Raw genomic sequence first — 22,475 nt, 5'->3', positions numbered from 1 at the left:
TTAAAGACGGGGTAGTTTTATTCAGGCAAAAATCTTGGGCCTTAAGTTTAGAGAAGAACCATTGAAAGAGAAGACAACACATCATTTGGGGATGGGTGGTCAATTTGGAAGACATCAAGAGGGTACCAATATTCTACAGTTTTAGGAAAATCTAGACCATTATTAGATGTGTATGAAAAATTGACAGTGAAGTTCATAACACTTGATAAATCAAAGTTTTCACATTTTATTTTGGAATTTTAGAAAATGCATCAGTTTTGGAAACTTGATCTTCTGAAATATCATAAATAATCAGACAAAAATATCAATTTCTGTTGAAAAATTGTTTTTAATTTTATAGAATTTTAGCAGAACATGAAGTTTATAGGTTGCTAGATGACCCAGAAAAAAATACACATATTTTCATGCATAGCTTCAGGAGTTTCATGCAACTTTTCAGGAACTTCATGAAAATGTATTGACTCGTTTATCTATTTCAGTCCAATGTCCTCTGTAAATGGATTTGCATCATGTTAAATTTCCTCTGCACCTACTTTTCTGGCATCTTCCCGCATCCTCAAAAATGCAATGTATCTTCATCTCTCACTTGGCTATTTTCCTGCTGTCTCACAGTTCAAGAAATTTGGACTGGCTACTTGTTCATTATCTTTTAGTGTAACACTAGTTCCAGACAATGGGTCTGAGTGGCAGGGAGAGATCTGATTTTAGTCAGCCTGTGTGTAATTCAGTTGCACGGCTAATAAGTATCTCCAGCTGTTCACATCTTTTACTATACAGCTTGTGCTGATTCTGTAATTTTTTGAAGATGTAAGGCCTTGATTTACAGTAAATCACATGAGCAATGAATGCCACTTTTTTCCCATCGTGTCCAATAAAAATGTTGAGTTTATTCTGAAAGTTAGTTTAACCCACTATGTTAGTGATCCCCTTTATGACATATAGTGTGCAGCTTATAAGATGCTGTTAATCAAATTATGGGGTGATGTGTTGTCTGAATGGGTACATCATTGGTGAGTTTTTATTTATTCTCAGGGGAAGATATTAATTGTTTGGGTAGGGGCACTATAGATGATAACGCCAATTTTTAAAAAAATGGGTTGATCACTTAAAGGACAGATGGAGGTTTACTCATTAGGCACTTCTGGAGAGAGCATGAGAGTAAGCAGAATCCTGGGTCCAGTAGTGAACCTTCAGCTACAAATTTTCCTGTTCGATGTGATACAGTTTAGTACATAACTCCTTAAATTGGGCACTGGCCATTCATTTATTTATGGCCAGGTGATTTTTTTTGTCTTTCATTCTTTATTTTTTGAATACTCATTTCTTGGTTCCAGAGGGAGCTATTCTAACCTATCACATCTATGCATACTGTTTTTCTGATAGTTGATGCTAAGGACTTTATCCGCATATAAGGAAGCCTTCCCTATGTTCCCACCTTGTGCCCCCATGAATGGTCTTGGAGTTTGATAAGCTATGCATAGGTGCAGAAACACCCCCTGGCTTGAAGTAGTTTCCATCATATACAGGGTTTGCAGTTCAATGGCTGTCAGTACCCCCCACTATACAAATTATTACAGCACTCCTGAAGCTATGCATTAAATTCTGGTTTAGTGCTCTAATCCAAATGATTAATTTGGCCTATTACAATATCTGTTCCTCACCCTTGGAATTCTGTAGATATTTTAACATAGAGATTGACCTGCAAATATCCACAAATTTAGCTGCAGATTTTCAGACTGAACAGTTGTTTTTTATTAGTCTTTATGTTCTTCAAAAAAAATAGTTGTTGGACTGGAGGAATTCAGAGTGTATATTATGTATATTATTTTCCATTATGTAACTATAGGTTAGTAAGGTAAACAGTGGAGCTGAGGTAAGGCCAGCACCAGTATAGTGTAATACATGTTCCAGTTTAGGACATCTGAAGTGCTGCTTCCTGCACTGTATGTGTGCACCCTGACAACCTGTGAAGGACATCAGGGAATATTTGTCCTTCCTTTTTCCCTAGTTGCTCTTGTCTGTTCCTTGGTAACAGATGTGGTGGCTGCGATCCTGGTATATCGCCCATGGATAGAGTTTGGAGGCAGTAAGGGGGCAAGCCGTGGGCAGGCACAGAATTTGCCCTTCCCCCACCCCATGCATGGCCCTGTAGGCCTAGCTGGAGCTATGCCCCCCACCCCATATAAAAGTCAAACTATGCCCATGGTGGCACCCCTTGCTATTATTTTGATTAAATATGGAAGTGAAAATAATGCTGTTCTTAAAGGGGCAAAAAGGAGTCAGGACAGTGATCTATAGAAGCATTTAAAAATAAACACAATCCTCTCACAGGGACAAGGATTGCTGTGAGAGTATATATATCTATATCTATCTATCTATCTATCTATATATATAATTTCTTTTCTTTTGAAGAGCTAAACAAAATTATTCGTGGTTCAAGGGACTAATAATTAGGAAAAAATGTCTTTCACCTCCTAATTAGTTACTGCTTCAAAATCACAGCTCATATCAGTAACAGAGCTGTATGAATAACATATTTTTCAGTATGCTGCAAATGCCAAAAAAATGAAAAAAAGTGTTCATTTTGGGGTGAACCGAAAATGAGTTTTTGAAATAGCAAAAAGTTGAAAAAAAATTCCTTTTTGCTTGAACAAAACATTTTGTTTGACCTGAATTATTTTTTTTTTCAAATTCAAGGATTTTTTTCATGTTTTTAATTTTTAAAAGAAATTTGAAGATAATTTTGAAATATATTTTTCAAACTAAAAAAAAATCAAAACGTTCCATTTTGAAAATGTGAAAAAGAAATGTTTCACATTTTCTGGGTTTTTTTTGTTTTGGTTTTTTTTTTTTACATGAACAATTTGACTGACATAAATTCATAAAATATTTTGATGTTGCTCAATTGGAATTTTGGCTGAAAAATGTTTTGGTTGAAAAATTTCACCAAGCTCTAGTGAGCAATGACAGAATGGTACTAACTATCTGATGGCTGTTTTATAGCTGTTTGTCTCAGTCCATTTCCTAGTGGTCAAGTATATGCATTCAAAAATCCAGCATTCCAAATGTTACTAGTCATTTACTGGAAGCAGTATAATACAATGAACTGAGCACAGGATTCTGAGCTAAGAACTCATGAGTAGCAGTCCTGGCTCTTCACTGACAGATTGTGTGTCCTTTTAGCAAGTCCATTTAACTTCTCTTCTTCCATTTCCTTATCTGATATAATAACTACCTCCAAGGATGTTAGTTAATGGTTGTAATGTGCTCTGAAGTGCTACGTATTACTACTGTTTATTATTATTACTTGCTAATTGTCAACCTGCTTGGCAAGTCTCATCAGAGAAGCAAAGGATTAAATTGGCATTAAGGATGGTCTGCTCCCTCATCTCCACAAATTGTCCCTCCAGGTCAGAATAGAAGGATGCTGACCAGCAGAGTGGGGAAGCTGGCATTGCTGAAGCCTGCACTGTGCCTGCTCAGTGAATAAACAGAATTTAATTCTCCTTTACTAACATTATGGCACCTTTAATGAGCACTACATTGACTTATAAGAATCAAAATGAAAAACAGAACAAAAAAAATACAGCCACACCTATGGAAAGAGTAAAAAAAAAATTGTGTGTAACTGTCCATCATATGATAATGAAACAAAATGGTAGCTGGAGTTGTGCATGCTGTATATTGCAGCCACTCTGACTTAAAATGTGGTTACTAAAAGTTAGTAGTTAAATGTAAATTTTAAAACGTACTGTCTGACAATGATTGTCACTGCCCATTAAAGTGTTTACTGAACCACAGAGAGCTAAACTTAACCCTCATTCCCTTCAAACTTCTGGAGCCTTAATAAATAGTAAGTGTAAACATTCTCTAAGTTGTAGAAAATTGAATCATGGGACGGCAACAAGTGAAATTGTGGAAGCGTAGGTGCTTTACACATTCATCTATTAATTAATGTAGTTAATTAATTACAGTGAGTGTAATAAGCATTACACTATTTTACTCCCAACATATTATCATATCTTCTGAGTGGTCAGGAAGATTTGGACTCCTGCAGTGGGTTACTGATTTTCATAGATTATAAGGTCATAAGGGACAATGTGATCATCTCTTCCAACTGCCTGCATATCACAGGCCATAGAACTTCCTTGAAATAATTTCTGTTGGAATTAAAGCATCTCTTTTAGCCAGGACTGGATTAATGCAGGGGCTTTAGGGGCTGCAGCCCAGGACCTTGTATTAAGGGGGGCCCCGCAGGCTGGATGTAGCCCGCTGCTTCTTTTCATCCAGCCCACAGCAAGTCTTCGTGCCACAGGCCAGACACCGGTCTCCGAGCCTCTGCGCACCCTGTCCTTCAGGGCTGGAGCCGTAAGCGCCAGCTTGCCGATGTGCCCCTAGGTCAGGGGCTTTCAGGGAGTCTCTGTGCACTGCCCCCGCCCCCAGCGCTGGCTCCACAGCTCCCATTGGCCGAGTACTGTGGCCAATGGGAGCTGTGAGGGTGGCACCTGCGGGCATGGGCAGCGTGCACCACACAGAGCAGCCTGGCCCCTCTGCCTAGAGGCTGGACATGCCAGCCACCTTGGGAAGCAGAGCAGTGTAAAGCCAGCGTAGGCAGGGATCCTGCCTTAGCCCTGCTGTGGCGCCGACCAGGAGCCGCCTGAAGCAAGCGCCTCCCAGTCGGAGCCCATACCCCCTCCTACACCCAACCCCCTACCCCAGCCTGGAGCCCTCTCCTGCACCCAAACTCCCTCCCAGATCCCACAACCCTGCCTGCACCCCAACCCCCTGTCCCAGCCCTGATCCCTCTCCTACACCCAAACTCCCACCCAGAGCCTGCCCCCGAACCTCCTGCTGCACCCCAACCCCCTGTCCCATCCCTGGCCCCACACCAGCTTGAGTTGTACCCCCTCCCACACCCCAATCCCCTGCTCCAGCCCTGAGCCCTCTCCCCAACTCCAAACCCCTAGGGGCCCCACAAAATATGTTTTGTGTTTACAGTAGGCTCCCCCCCCAAATAAAGAAAAGGTAAGACAAAAAGTCTACTATGTTCAACTGTATTAACTCTACAGGCTTAGAACTCTCACCATTCAACATTGCAACACAGATTGATCTACATGACTGACTACATTAACCAAGAGCAGAAGGTTGTTATCATGAGGGGTGGGATGGGGGGAACATGCCACTAGGGCCATAAGCTGGATCTGGGAAGGTTGTCAGGGACCCTGGCTTTCTTCCTCTAGAAATTCTTGCCCATATGGTGCTCCTGAGGGAGGGTAGGAGAGATGGGCCACAGGGGCCATGTGGCAGATTGAGGAGAAGCTGGCCTACGTCTTTCGTCACCCACACTCCCAGAAAGGCTGTCTTCCCCTGAGGTTTTGTAATGTTGCTGCTGCTTTGATGGCAATATGGGCTCAGCCTTAGATTAGAATGTTCCTTTCTAGTGTTACCAATTCTTGCTATTTTAGTGTAAGCCTTTTATTTTTATTTAATTAGAGCCCCAGCCCCTGCAGTCATATGAATATATGAGAATTACAGCATTTCTTTTCTTTTAAGTTTCTAGCCCTTGTGGTTGTAAGCTTGTGAACATTAACCCTTAAGTTTCAAAAACAGGAGTGCAAATAAAAAGAACCTAACGCCAATTTACTTATTTTTAAATTTCACCATTTTTAAATCGGTCAATGTTTTTATGAGGGACTGACTCATGATTTTTAAACACAGTTGTTGGCAATAGCGGTATTCACTTATCATTCTGGCATGCTACCAAAATTTTGTTTCCAACACAAGCAATGGAAGGGAAATGGTAATTTTCAGTAATTGATATCTCAGCCAACCCTGAATGAAATTCCCTGGGGATCCCCCCCCAAAAGGGGGGCCATTTTGCTAGCCCAAAGGCTTTCCCCTCTGCTGAATTAATATTTTATGAAGAAGTGTTAGTCAGCCTACACATAAGAATCACTGTCAGATCCCTCTATAAATAAGATGAACACATTTGAGAATAGATATTACATGATGAAAGCAGGCAACCACTTAAATGTACTGTATTCAGGCAGCATGTCTCAATCCTAACAGGCAGCTATGTTCAAACTTTTAGCCAGAGTATTTTCATGTAGATGTTGAAAGATTCTGAGCTCACATCTACCAGCATAAATCTGGCATAGCTCAACTCCAGTTGGTGGAGTTACACCACTGTAAAATTCATGCAAGTCAGGCCCTGAGTGTTTAACCCTACCCCTACACATTTACTCTGACCAGGTTGTAGCCGTGTTAGTCCCAGGCTACTAGAGAGATACTAGATATCACCTCACCCACCTTGTCTCTCTAATATCCTGTGAACAATATGGCTACAGCGAGACTGCATACAGGTTAAGGCTGTCAGTCCAAATAGTTCCCAGTCAGATGGTTGTGATGTAAATCAAAGGCATATTATATTCTGTGCAAATGTGCTTACAATTTATGTTAAACAAAAGAGAGCCATTTGCATCTTAAAAGGATCTCTGATTTAACACCTTTATTTCCCAGGAACCTAAAACTTTTTAGACATTGGGTCCTGCAAAATCCCTATCAAGAGAATCCATGTGGCCTGGCTTGTGTAACTTTCTCAGGCCTGGTCTACACTACGCGTTTATACCGAATTTAGCAGCATTAAACCGATTTAACCCTGCACCCGCCCACACAACGAAGCCCTTTATATCGATATAAAAGGCTCTGTACTCCTCTCCAACGAGGGGAATAGCGCTGAAATTGGTATTGCCATGTCGGATTAGGGTTAGTGTGGCTGCAATTCGACGGTATTGGCCTTCGGGCGGTATCCCACAGTGCACCATTGTGACCGCTCTGGAAAGCAATCTGAACTTGGATGCACTGGCCAAGTAGACAGGAAAAGTCCCGCGAACTTTTGAATTTCATTTCCTGCTTGCCCAGCGTGGAGTGCTGTTCAGCACGGGTGGCAATGCAGTCCCAAATCCAAAAAGAGCTCCAGCATGGACCGTAAGGGAGATACTGGATTTGATCGCTGTATAGGGAGACAAATCTGTTCTATCAGATCTCTGTTCCAGAAGACGAAATACCAAAGCATTTGAAAAAATCTCCAGGCTGTGATAGACAGAGGCCACAGCAGGGACTCAACACAGTGCTGTGTGACAAGCATAACGGAAAGCCAAAGAATCAAATGGATGCTCATGGAGGGAGGGAGGGGAGACTGAGGACTCGAGCTATCCCAAAGTTCCTGCAGTCTCCGAAAAGCATTTGCATTCTTGGCTGAGCTCCTAATGCCTGAAGGGTCAAAAACATTGTTGCCAGTGGTTCAGGGAATATGTTGTCAATTGACCCCCCCACACCCCCCTCAAAGAAAAGGGAAAAAAATCATTTCTCGCCTCTTTTCAATGTCACCATATGTCTACTGGATGCTGCTGGTAGACGGGGTGCTGCAGTGCTAAAAGGCAGCATCCTCTCCCGTCCCCTCCCCGGTGGCAGACGGTACAGTACAAAATGACTGATAGCCGTCCTCGTCATCATCCTGTGAGGGCTCCTGGCTGGCCTTGGTGAGGTTGTCTGTGGGGCGCCTGGGCAAAAATGGGAATGACTCCTGGTCATTCCCTTCTTTAAGCTTTGTGTCCTGGAGATTGTCCTGGCAGATGGTGCAATAGGGCTGGTAACCGTCCTCATCATAGCAGTGGGAGGCTGTGCTCCTCTCCTCCCCAACCCTTTAATGAGTAATGGAGATGTCCTGCTTGGAATATCATAGCAGCTGGAGGCTGCCTCCCCCTCATTTTATCTCACTAAAAAGTCAGTGTTTCTTATTCCTGCATTCTTTATTACTTCATCACACAAATGGGGGGATAACTGCCATGGTATCCCAGGAGGGGTGTCGGAGGAGGGAAGCAACGGGTGGGGTTGTTGCAGGGGCACCCCCTAGAATGGCATGCAGCTCATCATTTCTGCAGGATATCTGGGGGTCTGACCCAGAGCGGCTGTGCTCTCTGGTTCTCTAGTAGACTTGCCCATATTCTAGGCAGGACTGACTCTATTTTTAGACAAAACATAAAGAAAGGAATGACCTCAGCAAGGCCAGCCAGGAGCACCCAATGACAGCAGCAGACAGTACAATATGACTGGTAACCGTCATCGCCAATTTCCAAAGCAGCAGACTGTGCAATAGGGCTGGTAACTGTCTCTGCTACCTTGCAAAGGCAAATGAATGCTGCAGTACCGTGTCTGTCAGCAGCATCCAGTACACATACGGTGACAGTGGAAAAAAGGCTAAACGGGCTCCATGGTTACCATGTTATGGCATCTGCCAGGGCAATCCAGAGAAAAAGGGTGCAAAATGATTGTCTGCCATTGCATTCATGGAGGAAGGATTGAGTGATGACATTTACCCAGAATCACCCATGACACTGTTTTTGCTCCATCATTCATTGTGATCTCAACCCAGAATTCCAATGGGCGGGGGGAGACTGCGGGAACTATGGGATAGCTACCCACAATGCAACGCTCTGGAAATCGACGCTAGCCTCGGTACATGGACGCACACCGCCGAATTAATGTGCTTAGTGTGGCCGCATGCACTCGACTTTATACAATCTGTTTTTAAAAACCGGTTTATGTAAAATCGGAATAATCCCATAGTGTAGACATACCCTCAGTTAAGTGCTTTTGAGCATCTGCCCATTAACACAACTTGTTACTGTGGATATGTCTACTATAGCCCTTTAGCATAGACACTACCATCACCGGCAGGAGGGATTCTCCCATCAGCATAGGTAGTCCACCTCCCTGAGAAGCAGTAGCTAGGTCCTCAGAAGAATTTTGCTGTTGACTATCACTGTCTATGTTAGGATTTAGATTTGGCAGAGCTACATCTCTTTATACCCCTGAGAGACATAGGTAGGCCAACGTAAGTTCCCAGTGTAGAACAGCTGAGCTGAATAGGTATGTAGAGTATTTTTGGTTTCAGTATTTTAAATCCTTCTGAGTTGGAGGTTTTCCTCCACACCAGTGACAAACATTTCAATTAATTGATTTAACATCTCTACCTCTTTTGTCACATTATTTACAGACATCATCTGTTTTCACTTTTGCTATGATCATTTTGTAGGTATATTATTTCTAACTTTCATTTCTTAATATTTCTTCAGATTTGTTAAAGCCCATACATTTTGTAATGCTAATTATCTTTTTAGGGAGTATAAACCAGCTGTGCACCTGTCTGGTCTATTCTGGGAAAGACTAGTTCAGTGAACAAGGGGAAAAGAAGAGATAAGGCACTCGCTGTATGGGAGGGAGGGAAATTGTTTCTTGGGCACTCAAATGTTGCCCTTTGGGTCACTATACAGTCTATTTATTATTGATTCATTTCCTCCTCACTGTGGCTGTGTTAGAGGACATGTTACAGCCCTAGGACTATGACAATATTCTGTGTTGGACCTGAGCTGCAAGAATAAGAGGGAACCAAGGCAACTGCCAGGCGTATTTAGGGTATTTGCAGAGACTCCTTGATAGAGTGGGGGTTTACTCCTCCTCACTTTCCAAATATTTTTTTGGGAGGATGGAGTTTTGGGGGAGTTTTAGAGCTGTGGGAGACCTCCTTTCTGTCTGCTACTGGCAGTTTTGGGGTTCATGGCCGCTTTAAGTGTCTTTCCAAGTTGTCTTGTGATGGGAATCCTGGGGTACAACCTGGAACTGTGAGACTGCTGTTCCCCCTAAAATCTCCAGTCTGGGCTGTCTCCCACAATGCTTTGCTAGTGACAAGCAGCAAACCCCTCCAGGCGTTATCACTCAGCCACCAACCTGCAGAGAGACACCCAGCCAAGTTGCCTGAATGCTTTCCAAGACACTCATGAACTATACAGAGGGAGACACAAGCAAATCCCCCCAGATTTGCACCCCAGAAATGTACCATCTTACACTGCTCAAGACCATCTCTTGAATAATGCAAGCTCATTAATTAGTTCGCCACTTTGTCAAAGGATAGTGGACATGCACCAGCCTTTTTAATCTGAGCTGGTTTCCTAAGCACTTTAGACAAATTCACTGGTAAGGATAAAACAATAAAATTTTATTAGTTACAGAAATATAGATTTTAAGTGATTATAAGTGGTAGGACTAAAGGTTGGAGATAGTTACCTAAGAAAATAACATTTTTAAATAGCATTCTAAATCCTAAACTTTCAGACTAAGCAAGATTTGAATCAAGCAGTTTTTCTCACCCTAATAGATGTAACAGACACCTCGCTGTTCTTAATACACAAGCTGAATTTCCTTCTCAGCCTGGGACCAATCTTCTCAGTTTGAAGTCTTTGTCTTCGCAGCATTCTTGTTGCTTTCAGTATAGGTGGGGGAGGACAGAAGTGGTCTTCTCATGATGCCACTGTCCCTTATTTTATACTCTCAATTCACGTTCCAGGGAAGACACTTGCCCAGACATGTCCAGGTGGGCCTTGCTGAGTCACTGGGTTGAGCAATCCTCATTATGTGGTGCTTGCACAACTCTCTCTTATGGAATTGTAAATCTCTTATTTACAGGTCCCCTGCTGGTCAGTGCCTCATGAAAGTCACTTAATGCCCAATTATGTATTAGCAGCAAAGAGTCTTGTGGCACCTTATAGACTAACAGACGTTTTGGAGCATGAGCTTTCGTGGGCGAATACCCACTTCGTCGGATGCATGTCAATTGTGTATGGTCACCTTTGCCATCTGGAGAACCAGATTCGCAACATATTTCAATGAAAATGATATACATATTTTGACAGAACAATGAGTTTCAGCAGATCATGACGTTTTATATGATGCCTTGCAAGGCATGCTTTCTATGAAATATCACAACCATATACCAATAATGAATATGAGGGTTACAGGCTGCTGCTTTGAGGTACAGTGCATCACAACTGTGTCAGCCAGAAAATAACGGGTCCCCTTCTGGACACAGGGTTGTGCATTCTCAGTGCTTCCCTGAATGTCATTGGGTGGGTGGAATTGAACAGCCATGTAAGTCATCTGTGCAGCTGCCTGTGAGGATGAAGTTGCTTCTTGGAATACCATTCTGCATTTGAGGCTGTTGATCCTGAAGGGATCATGTGGTTTTCAAAACTGAAAAGTCAATTTGGGATGGATAAGGCACATAATAGTTAGTTATGCATCAAAATAGCTCATTCTTAGATTGGTGAGAAGCTATCAAAGATGCATTCAGAGGTTGTATAAATGCACTCCACTGCTAACTTGCCACGCCACTTAATTCTGAATGAGAGTGTCTGTACAAGGGTTTAATGCACTTTAACTAATTCACTTTAAATTCATCACCTTTAGTTGCTTTGGATTAACTTTCCTGGGTATCCTTGTGTAGACAATCCCTAAAATAAAAATATTTGATTTTGCAAGACCTGTCTTCTCCGACTAAATTGTAAGCTATAGCAGTTCATAGGATATATATGGAGTAAAAATCATGGGATTGTAAAACACATCTTTATCAAATTATGTTTGAATATGACAAACTTAGGAAGGCTGACTGCAGATGTACTGTAATAACTGGTGTATTTTTAAAATGGATATTTATGCAGTGTTCCTGTCCTCAAACTCTATATGCATAAACCATTTTATCCTTAAAATGTAGCTCACCATATGTGGTAGGGTTCCATTCATAAATAGTTTATAAAAGGTTAATAAAATATTTTAAATACATGGTTAACTGATTACTATAAAGCCCAACAGAGTATTAAGTTGCTCTTTACCATGACTTTTAACCATCAATAAAGCACTTTCTTTGTATGTGGTTATAACCAACTACTACACATAGGCAGTATGTAACACATGTATAACATCTGTGCAGTTTTTATAAGTCCTTTATAAGTAGAAACATAACATAAAGTGTTAGCAGAATACATATTGCAAAAAATAATTCAAGATGACCAACTGTCCATCCTATAATACTCTAGCTTGGATGGCAGTGTCACCCAAAGTGGCTTCGCTAATGGAATTCCATAGAAGCTGAACAGGAGATGTGAAGGCCCAGACTACTATAGAACACCACAGGAAAGTCCCCAGTGTAAATGAAAAATCCCCAAATAACCCTGGGTCCAAAACCAGAATCAAGTTCAGTTGCAAGAACATGTATGTATTTTCTTTTGTATATAATTTCATTAAAGATTAAAAGTCAGTGCCATATTCCGCTATACATGAAAAATAGTAGATTTTATTTAGTATAATTGGTTATTTTTTTAATGTAACATAGATTAAGGTAATATGTTTTTAAGGTGCACAGGACGTTATTTTGATAAAAGAATAATGAATACATTGAGGTAAAAGACATTTCTGACTGAAATCATTAGTATTGGTAAAAGAAACTTTTATTTCCTTAAGAAAACATGAATTAACAGAAAAACAAATTGAGCAATTAAAATATTTCCTCCCATCTTCATGGCATTTGAATACTGAAAATAGCACATTTTATTTGACATTTACATTGACAGCTCTGCATTCATGATGGAAGTTAAGGAGAATGCAGTTATTAAAGTTATGGCTCGTGTTCCCTCCATGTTTGTTTGGACTTGTGAGAAATGTACAATTCGACCTTCAGTGGGTCATTCAGTCTGAAGACTGAGATGAGCAAAAGCAAGTTGTCTTCATACAGGTTCTTGAAGCCCGTCTTTTTCTTTATGAAACAGAAATTCAGGACATCATGGAAATTATAGTAGATAGGCTCAAGGGAATTACTCCAATGAATATGTAACGTTAATGTGAAGCCAAAACATCTGTTTGAACAAATTTCTCAAAGGTAATATGGCATGAAGTACTGGGTACAGAGTGTGTGTGTGTGTGTGTATGTGTAAAGACCCCCTTTTCCACAGAGAAATAAGTATTAATACTGAATACAAATATGCTGTTCTTTTATCAACCAAATAACTTTTAAAAGACAGGGGCTCAGAGTGTCCTTACTGCTATGAAAATCTCCCTTCCTCCCTTTCTTTCTGTAAGTTTTAAACAAATTCTGTAGTGCTAGGAAACTTGATTTGTAATGCTGTTAGAACACCGGTTTGATAAAGCTTGTTAGTATCTTGAGGAAAATATGTGCTAATGACCAAGTCAACCAATTACAAATAGAGTGTGTAAAGTAATTTTTTTTTCTGTTGTGATGAGGCTATACTGATCTTGTCTGATGGCCTATAATTATTTCATGAGAAGATTGGTTATCTATCTAGGAACAAGGAATGCAGGCATTAACTACCGAATGAGGGACTGAATCCTGGAAAACAGTGACTCTGAAAAGGATTTAGGGGTCAGCGGACAAGCAACTCAGCATAAGCTCCTAGTGCAATGCTGTGACAAAAAATGGCTAATACGATGCTTGAATGTATAAACAAGGGAATAGTGAGTAAGAGTGGGGAGGTGATTTCACTCCTGGATAGGGCATCAGTGAGACCACTACTAGAATGTTGTGTAGTTCTGGTGTCCACATTTTTTAAAAAAAGATATTGAAAAATTAAAAAGTGTGCAGAAAAGAGCAACAAAAATTACTAAGGCTGGAGAAAATGCCTTACAGTGAGAGTCTTAAAGAGCTCAATATGTTTAACTTATCAAAAAGAAGATTGAGAGCTGATTTCATTATGGTGTTTTAAGTACATTCACAAATTGATTTGCTGCATGAAGGCTGGGAGGAACAGGATGCGAGTACTGTCAACTTGACTCGGGCTATTTTCCACCTGGGAGGGAGAGCCTTAAAAGACTAGGTATATTTGCTAGAGAAAATTACAGAAAACACAACAGATGCAAGAACAATGCTATAATTGAGGGGCACATGTGCATACTTTGCAGCCGGGAGACTGAGTCCTATTAATGTTACCATCAGCTAAATATAAATTAAGGGCCCCTTGGCAGGGTCCTTTTGAGGTAACTAGACAAGTAGGAGCAGTAGCTTACAAAATTAGGTTATCAGGCTGAAGCAGAGAGACCAGAATCTACTTCATGAATCTTCTTAAGCCCTGGAAAACATGGAAATGAATGGTGACACTGTACTGCTCCCCTTGTCTATAATGATGCTTTGGGATGAAAAGAAGGCTAACAAGCTTGATATTCACAGATGCTTTTTTTGACAGACCACAGTGTAACTAATCTTTATATTTTTTAATAGTTGATGGTAGATCTGGACCCTCCTTTTATGTGGATTTAACTATGAATGAATTTCATTTGTCGAGATAATGGGTGTGGCTGTGAAGGAGAAAAGAAAATTTGCTTTCCAGTTGATTTCTCTTTCCTGACCTCCTAGGATTGTCACTCTGCTACTAGCTATGCAGTGGTCTAAATACCCAGATACTAGGGTGATTGGTGAACATAAAATATGAGATAAATTAAGAAAGATAATTTGATTTGTTTGACCTTCATCCTTCTGAGTCTAGATACATTTCATGTAAAATGACAGTTTTTAATTGGTCAGTTGCCACTAGTATTTTACAGCTTTTGTCATATTTGCTGTAGTGGGTTTCAAACTGGTTGGAATCCTCTGTATTTCCCTGATTTAAAGCCTGGTCTTATGTCCTCCCTCCAGCAGAGCAGAGAGAGAAATTAATTGTAATGACAAATCTAGCTGTATAGAGAAGAAAAATCATCAAATATGCTACAATTTCTCTTCTGCCTTACTGTTGGTCTTGAATCCATGTTTACCAAGCTGTGGGATTAGACTTTAGTGCAATATTTGTGCTATTTCATGGAATTCCACAAATACTAAGATTTAAAAAATTGCTACCAGTAGTAATTACATGTAATAGTAACCACAGTACTTAGTACTTTGGAAATTTTATTTTAATTTTATTGGCTTATAAAAACACTTTCTGAAAGATAGACTGGTCATGTCTGGAATAAACCATCTCACAAAGTTATCAGTAATGAGCATATCCCACAACACTAACAAAAATACAAAACTTTTTATTGCATTGCCTAATGGCAATAGCCCTGTTTAAACCCACTTTTCACTTCCTTAGCCAGTTGCACATTTAAATATTGTACAAGTCTGTCTCTCCTTCCCCTGCATAGTAATCCTTAAACTGTATAATATTAATTCACTTTTTAAAAAGTCATGCACCTACAATAAGTCTGAGTACTGCACATTAGAGCATCTATATTTAAAGGGCCAATGTGCATCTCTTTTTATTTTATTTTTTTCTTGAGCATCTGGAAACCACTAAATGTTAGCCCAAGTCACTGTCCACTGAGCTGTATCAAAAAGCTGACAGTTGTGTCTATTGCTTGCAAAATAAGCACATGAATAAATGCACTATGAAATATATTAAACTGTCATTTTTATCACTAAAGTATTTGCAACAAAGAATAGCAGCATGTTAGACTTACCTTTTTCTATTTCTCATATGTGAAATGACTCTCTTCCTTTAGAATACAATCTGCCACTCACAAAAAAGTAATAAGATAGTTGATTGTACCGCCTAGCGTCTTATCTGTAAAGGATTTTGCTGGATTCATTTATTTACCTACACAGCCAGAGGCTGACTTTAAAATATTTAAGCTGCTTAAAAGAAAAAGTAATTAAAAAAAAGTACTGATGAGTCTGTGTGGGTGTTTGGTGATTCCAGAGGCATATTTAAAATAAAATAAACAGATTTTATTAATAAAGTGAGACTGAGTACAGACACTTGTCTCTCTCATTCAGTTATGTTTTAGAATGCAGGATAAGTGTAATGCTTGAGAAATATTGTTGAAAAGGATACAAACAAATAAGGATAAAGTGTGCTTGGAAACATTATCTTACTCAAATAAAATAATTACTTCAGATGAAGCTCTTAAAATATTGCATTAGCAGTGTTTTAAACAGCCATGCTTCAGTGTACACATGATAAAACATTGGCGGCTTTTATGCTGTACGTTAGGGTCAGGTCAAAATTTGCATGACTTTGATTCTGAAAGCTGCTAGGTGGTGCCTTCTTCTATTTACCACATAAAGCACAACATAGTACTCTGGGACATGAAATGATAACCAAATCAGAAATACTCTTCTTTAAATTACTGCTCAGGAAACTTTAGAAATTCAGTGGATCTTTATTAGTTCCACCTTCGTACAGAAAAATGTCTACAGAGTTTGTTCTTAAAAGTGGATCAGTGAGGTTCTGCTGGTGCTGTAGACGGTGGAGCTGGGAAAGGCAGCATATGCCCTTTTGTTGTTTGGTGTCACCATGTGATACGACAAAGCCACTGATAACAGGCTATGGGTGGTGCTGCTACTGCTCTTTCCTTTTGCTGGGTGGCAGGAAGCAGAGCTAGAGGTAGGCATAATGTCCAAAATTAGCAATAGGGATCTTAGCAGTTATCTTTAGTTTTATTCTCACACTGCTCCTGGAATCATCATTGTTGGAAGCACATGGGCAGACAGAGATAATGATTTTCTTAATAGCCATCAAGAATAGTGAAAGGAAATGGTTGCTATTAAGAACAGGTTTTCTAAAGGCTCCCATCCCTACCTTCTGGATTTCTTTTTGCTCCTGTGGTGAACAAAATAGAGCTACACCGTATAGCATTGTGAGTCACCTTCACAGCAGAGAACCAACAAGAGAAACCAGAGCACCATTTCCACTACTCGCTTGTGAGTGGCCTGGTGCTAGTTTATGGTGGCACTCGAGGACAGATCAAGTGTTTCTCTGTTGTACTAAAGAAGCAATACACAGCCCTCATTATCCCCATGTACAGGACATTGGAATCTACAATGTTACTAATCTGTAATTGTGTCTTGCTGGTTTTTGAGATTCTACCATAGACGTGTTCTCAAAGATGCTGTTGTGACTTGATTAGGAAAAGAATTGCATTAACTTCATCTCCTCAGAATGCAAAACTCAGTCTTGAAAGAGTCTCAGAACTTTAAATATAGCACAAAACTGATTTTAATTTAGTTTAAATTAGACACTTCTAAAAATCATAAGTGAGGGTGGTGCACAAGGCCACCACTCTCTTCCCATGCAAGTCTGTCTTCAAGACTCATTCTTTTGCAAAGCATACAAGAAATTGGCCAACTGAGACATTACCTTATTCCATTTCCATGTGCCCCCACTTCCCGAAAAAAAGTCTTTACCACATTGTGCATAGCACTTTACTGATGATGATGATCTCCTTATCCCCTGAAGCATCTCCATGTCATTTTGTTAACCCTCATTATTCTATATCAAATATTAGCTTGTAAGTTGTTCAGGGTGGGAATCCCGTTGTGTATCTATTTGTGGAGGCACTTAGCAAACTTTTGGACACCACGATAAATAATCATTATAATTATTGACCAAAGGGGGTCCAAACTGAAAAAGTTTGTAGAGATCCTAATTATAGCAGGAAACCTGCATAGTCTTAAAAGAAATAAATCTTGTCTTCTAAACTGGTTTAATCCTACTACTTGGCATCATGTTGTGCTAAAAAGTGATATAATTACAGTCTTCTTTTGTACAAAAAAGCTTTTAATAAAACATTTTAGCTTTTAACACATCATGAAATTTCCTGTTTTGATGACTCATATGCAAAAAATAAATAAAGTGGCTGAACAAATCTTTATCTCTAAATCATAATTCAAACAGAAATAAAATTAAGCTTTTTATTTCTCTTTCGTTAGCAAATTATTTTAATGTGAATGTTTTGTATGCAATATACACTTTTATTCAGAATCATTTTTCAGATAACATTGTCTACAGCTAAGTATTAGGCATTACCCCACAGGCACTAGTGCTTGCTCAGCCTTACTTGTATTGCTGGTCTTTCTCACTTTTATTTCTTTCCGGGAGAAAGGCAATATAGGGAAGAAAAAATATGATTTTTTTATAGTATTTTAAATCTGTAATAATGAAGTCTTAGAAAATCTTAGTCATTATTCTACACTTCCTAATTCTGAAATATATACGTTCTCTGAGGAAATGTTCCCTGTGTCTGTCAACAGACTTCTTTACATGTATCCATAACTACATATATTTTCTACACAGATACATTTTAATAAGTTCAAAGAATTGCCCATTGTGGGCTGTGGACTGGGCCCTAATTAAAGTCCATATAAAGGCACTGATTGGCTACAGCGCGCTTTGGATCAGATCTTAACAGTGAATCAGGAAGAGGAGGATTTTGGTCGTAATTTAGCTGACTCCAAGAGACAATATTTAGGAAAAATTTGGACAATCTAAATCTATAATTTCTACCACCTCCATTTGAAAATTTAGGACGAAGCAAATTCCAGCTGTGTGGTGTTGTGTGTATGTGAATTTTGGTTATTTCTGTGGCCCAGATCCTCAAAGATATGTAGGCATCTAATTCCCATTGAAGTAAATGAGAGTTAGGTTCCTAAATACCTTTGAGAATCTGGGCCATAGCCTTTAATAATAGGATCATCTGAGTTAAGGGAGTGTACAGAGAATCATCTGTGTCTGATGGATAAACCCTTAAACAAACTTAGAGTAAGGACAGGTTGTTTTCTGCCCTCCCTTTATATCTTTTTTTTCCCTTCAGAATTCCAGTTTCTGGAGTTTATATCATATAATATATTTATATATATACTTTAATTCCATTTTCTGGTAGGAAATTTTAGGTTGTGTTTTAAAATGTATTAACTATCAACCTTTAAACAGAACTTTGCACATAATGTAGACAGGGAAAGTTGTGTTCAGCAATGTGTTAGCTGGTCGTGGACAATCCTGTCTACACTGTTAAGAGAATATGGTTCAGATAAGTTCAAAGATTTTCTTCATAGTTGTTTTGTATGTATGTGAATTTTGGTTCTTTTCTCTTGCCCAGATATATCTTGCAAAGATATGTAGGCAGACTCCTCGTTGTTTTTGTGTTCTACAGCTAGTTACGGATAAAGAGTCCCTTTATAATTGTATGTTACATGCTTATTCCCTTTACAATATACTATAGATTTTAAACCAGCAGCTTGAGTTGAGAGATCACTGTCTTGTTTTAAGCTTGTTTCAGAAAAAAAAAATGCTTTAAATCATAGCAGTTGTATGGTATTTATGATTAAGCCCATCATATCCTTCAGACTATTAGAAAATTTCCCTCTGTGATGCTCTTAAACTGAATTCTAACTAAGGTATTAGGGATCTCTGTTCCTTAGAAACCCATTATTCTTAGAAAGAGGTGTGTTTAGGTCCAAACCTCAAATAAATCCATTTTACCCTGTATAAAGCTTATACAGGGTAAACTCATAAATTGTTTGTCCTCTATAACACTGATAGAGAGATATGCACAGCTGTTTGCCCCCAGGTATTAATATATACTGTGAGTTAATTAATAAGTAAAAAGTGATTTTATTAAATACAGAAAGTAGGATTTAAGTGGTTCCAAGTAGTGACAAACAGAACAAAGTGAATTACCAAGTAAAATAAAATAAAATACGCAATTATGAGTCTAATACAGTAAGAAAACTGAATATAGATAAAAACCTCACCCTTAGCGGAATTCCAGTAAGCTTTATTTTACAGACTAGACTCCTTCTAATCTGCATCCAGCAATCACTCACCCCCTGTAGTTATGGTCCTTTGTTCCAGCTTCCTTCAGGTATCCTTGGGGATGGAGAGGCTCTCTCTTTAGCCAGCTAAAGACCAAATGGAGGAGTCTCCCAGGGGTTTAAATAGACTTTCTCTTGTGGGTGGAGACCCCCTCCTCTCTCCTATGCAAAGTCCAGCGCCAAGATGGAGTTTTAGAGTCACATGGGCAAGTCACATGTCCATGCATGACTTGGTTTTTAAAGGCAGCAGCCATTGTTTACATGCTATCCCGGGATCGGCAACCTTTGGCATGCGGCCCACCTGGGTAAGCCTCCGGGCAGGCCGGGCCAGTTTGTTTACCTGCTACGTCCACAGGTTCAGCCGGTGGGGGCTGCGGGAAGCGGTGCGGGCTGAGGGACATGCTGGCCACCGCTTCCTGCCGCCCCTGTTGGCCTGCAGTGATGAACCGTGGCCAGTGGGAGCTGCGATCGGCTGAACCTGTGGATGTGGCAGGTAAAAAAACTGGCCCGGCCCACCAGGATGCTTAACCTGATGGGCCACGTGCCAAAGGTTGCCGATCCCTGTGCTACCTTGAACGTCCTCAGGTAGACTTCTTATGTGGATTGGAGCCTTCTAAGATTCATTGTCCTTTAAGTGTTTCTTGATTGGTCACTTAATTTGCACATTCTTTTCTCAAGAAGCTGACCAAATGCTTTACTAAGGCTCCTTAGAAATCAAGCAAGTACACAGCCAATATTCATAACTTCAAATACAACAATGAGACATGCATACAAATAGGATGAATATATTCAGTAGATCATAACCTTTACATAGATATATTACATGGTATATGTAGCATAAAACATATTCCAGTTATGTCATATATACATTCATAAGCATATTTCCATGAAGCCTTATGGGATGCAACATCACACTATAGAACAACCATCAGATGTTCCCATCACTAGTATAAGAGAAGATTTTCACACTGTTCAACTGATGACCTTTACCTACCATCAATATATCCCTACATGCCTTACTGCTTCCTCCTCCTTAAAAAAAAGACTTTGACTTGATTCTGATATCTCATGAGTGTAAAATAGGAGTATCCTCATTTAAGTCAATGAATTTAAAATGCAAAACCAGTTTAATTGAAATGAGATTTGTGTCCACTGAGTTATTCAAGGATTTGTAGCATAGGCCAAATTGAAACTCAAATCTGCACTGGAAACCTTGTTTAAAAGAAAAAAAGAAAATTCTCTTTTGTCTTGCCCCATTATTGTAATGTCAGTAATTAAAAATAGAAATAACTCTAACCACTGTTTTTTCCTTCCCACTCCATAAAATAATTAGCTTTGTTAGTCTCTCTCTGAGAGGAAGAGAGAGCACATGCATGTGTGTGTTTGTGTGAAGAATTTGAGGGAAAATTAAGTTGAAGAAGGTTTTGCATTTAGGCCATAGGTGCTGACTTCCACTCTACCTAGGGGCGTGCTTGACCCTCCTCCACCCCAAGCCCACCCCGACTCTGCCCCTTCCTCCAAGCCACCACCCTGAGCATGCCCCATCCCCGCTCTTCCCCTTCCCTCCCAGCATCTCCTGCACACCGCAGAACAGCTGTTCCGCGGTGTGCAGGAGGCACTGGGAAGGAGAGGGAGGAGTAAATTAGCAGGGCTGCCGGTGGGTGGGAGGTGCTGGGAAGAGAGGGGAAGCTTGGCTGCTGGTGGGTGCTAAGCATTTACTATTTTTTCCATGGGTACTCCAGCCCTGAAGCACCCCTGGAGTCAGCTAAGGTTGCCAGCTTTCTGATTGTAGAAAACCTAACACCCTTGCCCTGCCCTCTACCATGCCCTTCCCTGAGGTCCCGCCCCTACCCCACCTCTTCTCCAAGGCCTTGCCCCAACTCAATCCATCTGACCGGAGCCTCCAGGGTCCCTTTCCGAATGGGTATTCCGGAAGAAAACCAGACATCTGGCAACCATAAAGTCAGCCCCTATGATTTAGTCATTCTGTTCTTTTCGAGGAATAAATTTCCTACTCACATTTTCAGTGTAGAGACATAAATGTTTGAGAGAGTTGTAAGCAGCTGACTGAGGGGCTAAGGGACTTGTCAGGCTAAGCACGAATTATTTGATTAAAAAACTAGATTGATATCAAATTAGCATGGCACACATTAAATGAATTAAAAGCTGGCTAACTGATAGGTCTCAATGTCACTGTAAACAGAATAATCATTGAGTGGGTGTGTTTTCAGTGGGGTCCCACAGGGATCAGTTCTTGGCCCTATGCTATATGACTTTTTTTATAAGTTACCTGGAAGAAAACAAACTCATCACTGACAAAGTTTACAGATGACACAGAAATTGGGGGAGTGGTAAACAGTGAAGAAGATAGGTCACTGGCATAGAGTGATTTTAATCATTTGGTAAACTGGATGCAAGCAAAGAATATGTGTTTTGATACTGCTAAATGTATATATCTAGAAAGAATGTACAATGGGGGACTCTATCTTGGGAAGCAATGACTGAAAAAGATCTGGAGTTGGCGATGGATAATCAGCTGAACATGAGCTCCCAGATGCTGTGGCTAAAAGGGCTAGCACACTTCCTGGATGCATTTACAGAGGAATCTCAGGTTGAAGTAGTGGGGCTATTTTATCTCTGTATTTGGCAATGGGGCAACTGCTTCTGGAATACTGTGTCCAGTTCTGGTGCCTGAAATTCAAGAAGGATGTTTATAAATTGGAGAGGGTTCAGAGAAGAGCCACAAGAATGATTAAAGGATTAGAAACATGTCACAGTGATCGACTCAAGGAGCTCAATTTACTTAGCTTAACAAAGAAATGGTTAAGGGGCGACTTGGTCACAGTTTTAAAGTACCTATATGGGAAATTAATATTTGATAAAGGGCTCTCCAATGTAGCAGAGAAATGTTTAACATGATCTAATTCCTGGAAGTTGAAGCTAAACAAATTCAGACTGGAAATAAGGCATAAACTTTTAACAGGGAGCATAATTAAATACAATTGCA

At 40.0% G+C, this 22,475-nt stretch overlaps 1 protein-coding gene across 24 annotated transcripts in view; it reads left to right on the top strand.

Moving 5' to 3' along the window:
• Positions 1-22,475, top strand: part of DMD (dystrophin) — a 2,035,724-nt gene that overhangs the window by 1,237,328 nt on the left and 775,921 nt on the right. Inside the window, exon 1 of one of the 24 annotated variants that reach the window (XM_039486440.1) lies at positions 12,087-12,105. The exons of the other annotated variants lie outside the window; for them this stretch is intronic. The gene's annotated coding sequence lies outside the window, so the exon portion shown is untranslated. Of the gene's footprint in view, positions 1-12,086; positions 12,106-22,475 lie in introns of those variants that run through there. 24 annotated transcript variants of the gene reach the window in all.

Source organism: Mauremys reevesii, linkage group 1, assembly GCF_016161935.1.
Source record: "Mauremys reevesii isolate NIE-2019 linkage group 1, ASM1616193v1, whole genome shotgun sequence".
NCBI lineage: Eukaryota > Metazoa > Chordata > Testudines > Geoemydidae > Mauremys > Mauremys reevesii.
This window is presented reverse-complemented; position numbering and strand designations above follow the sequence as displayed.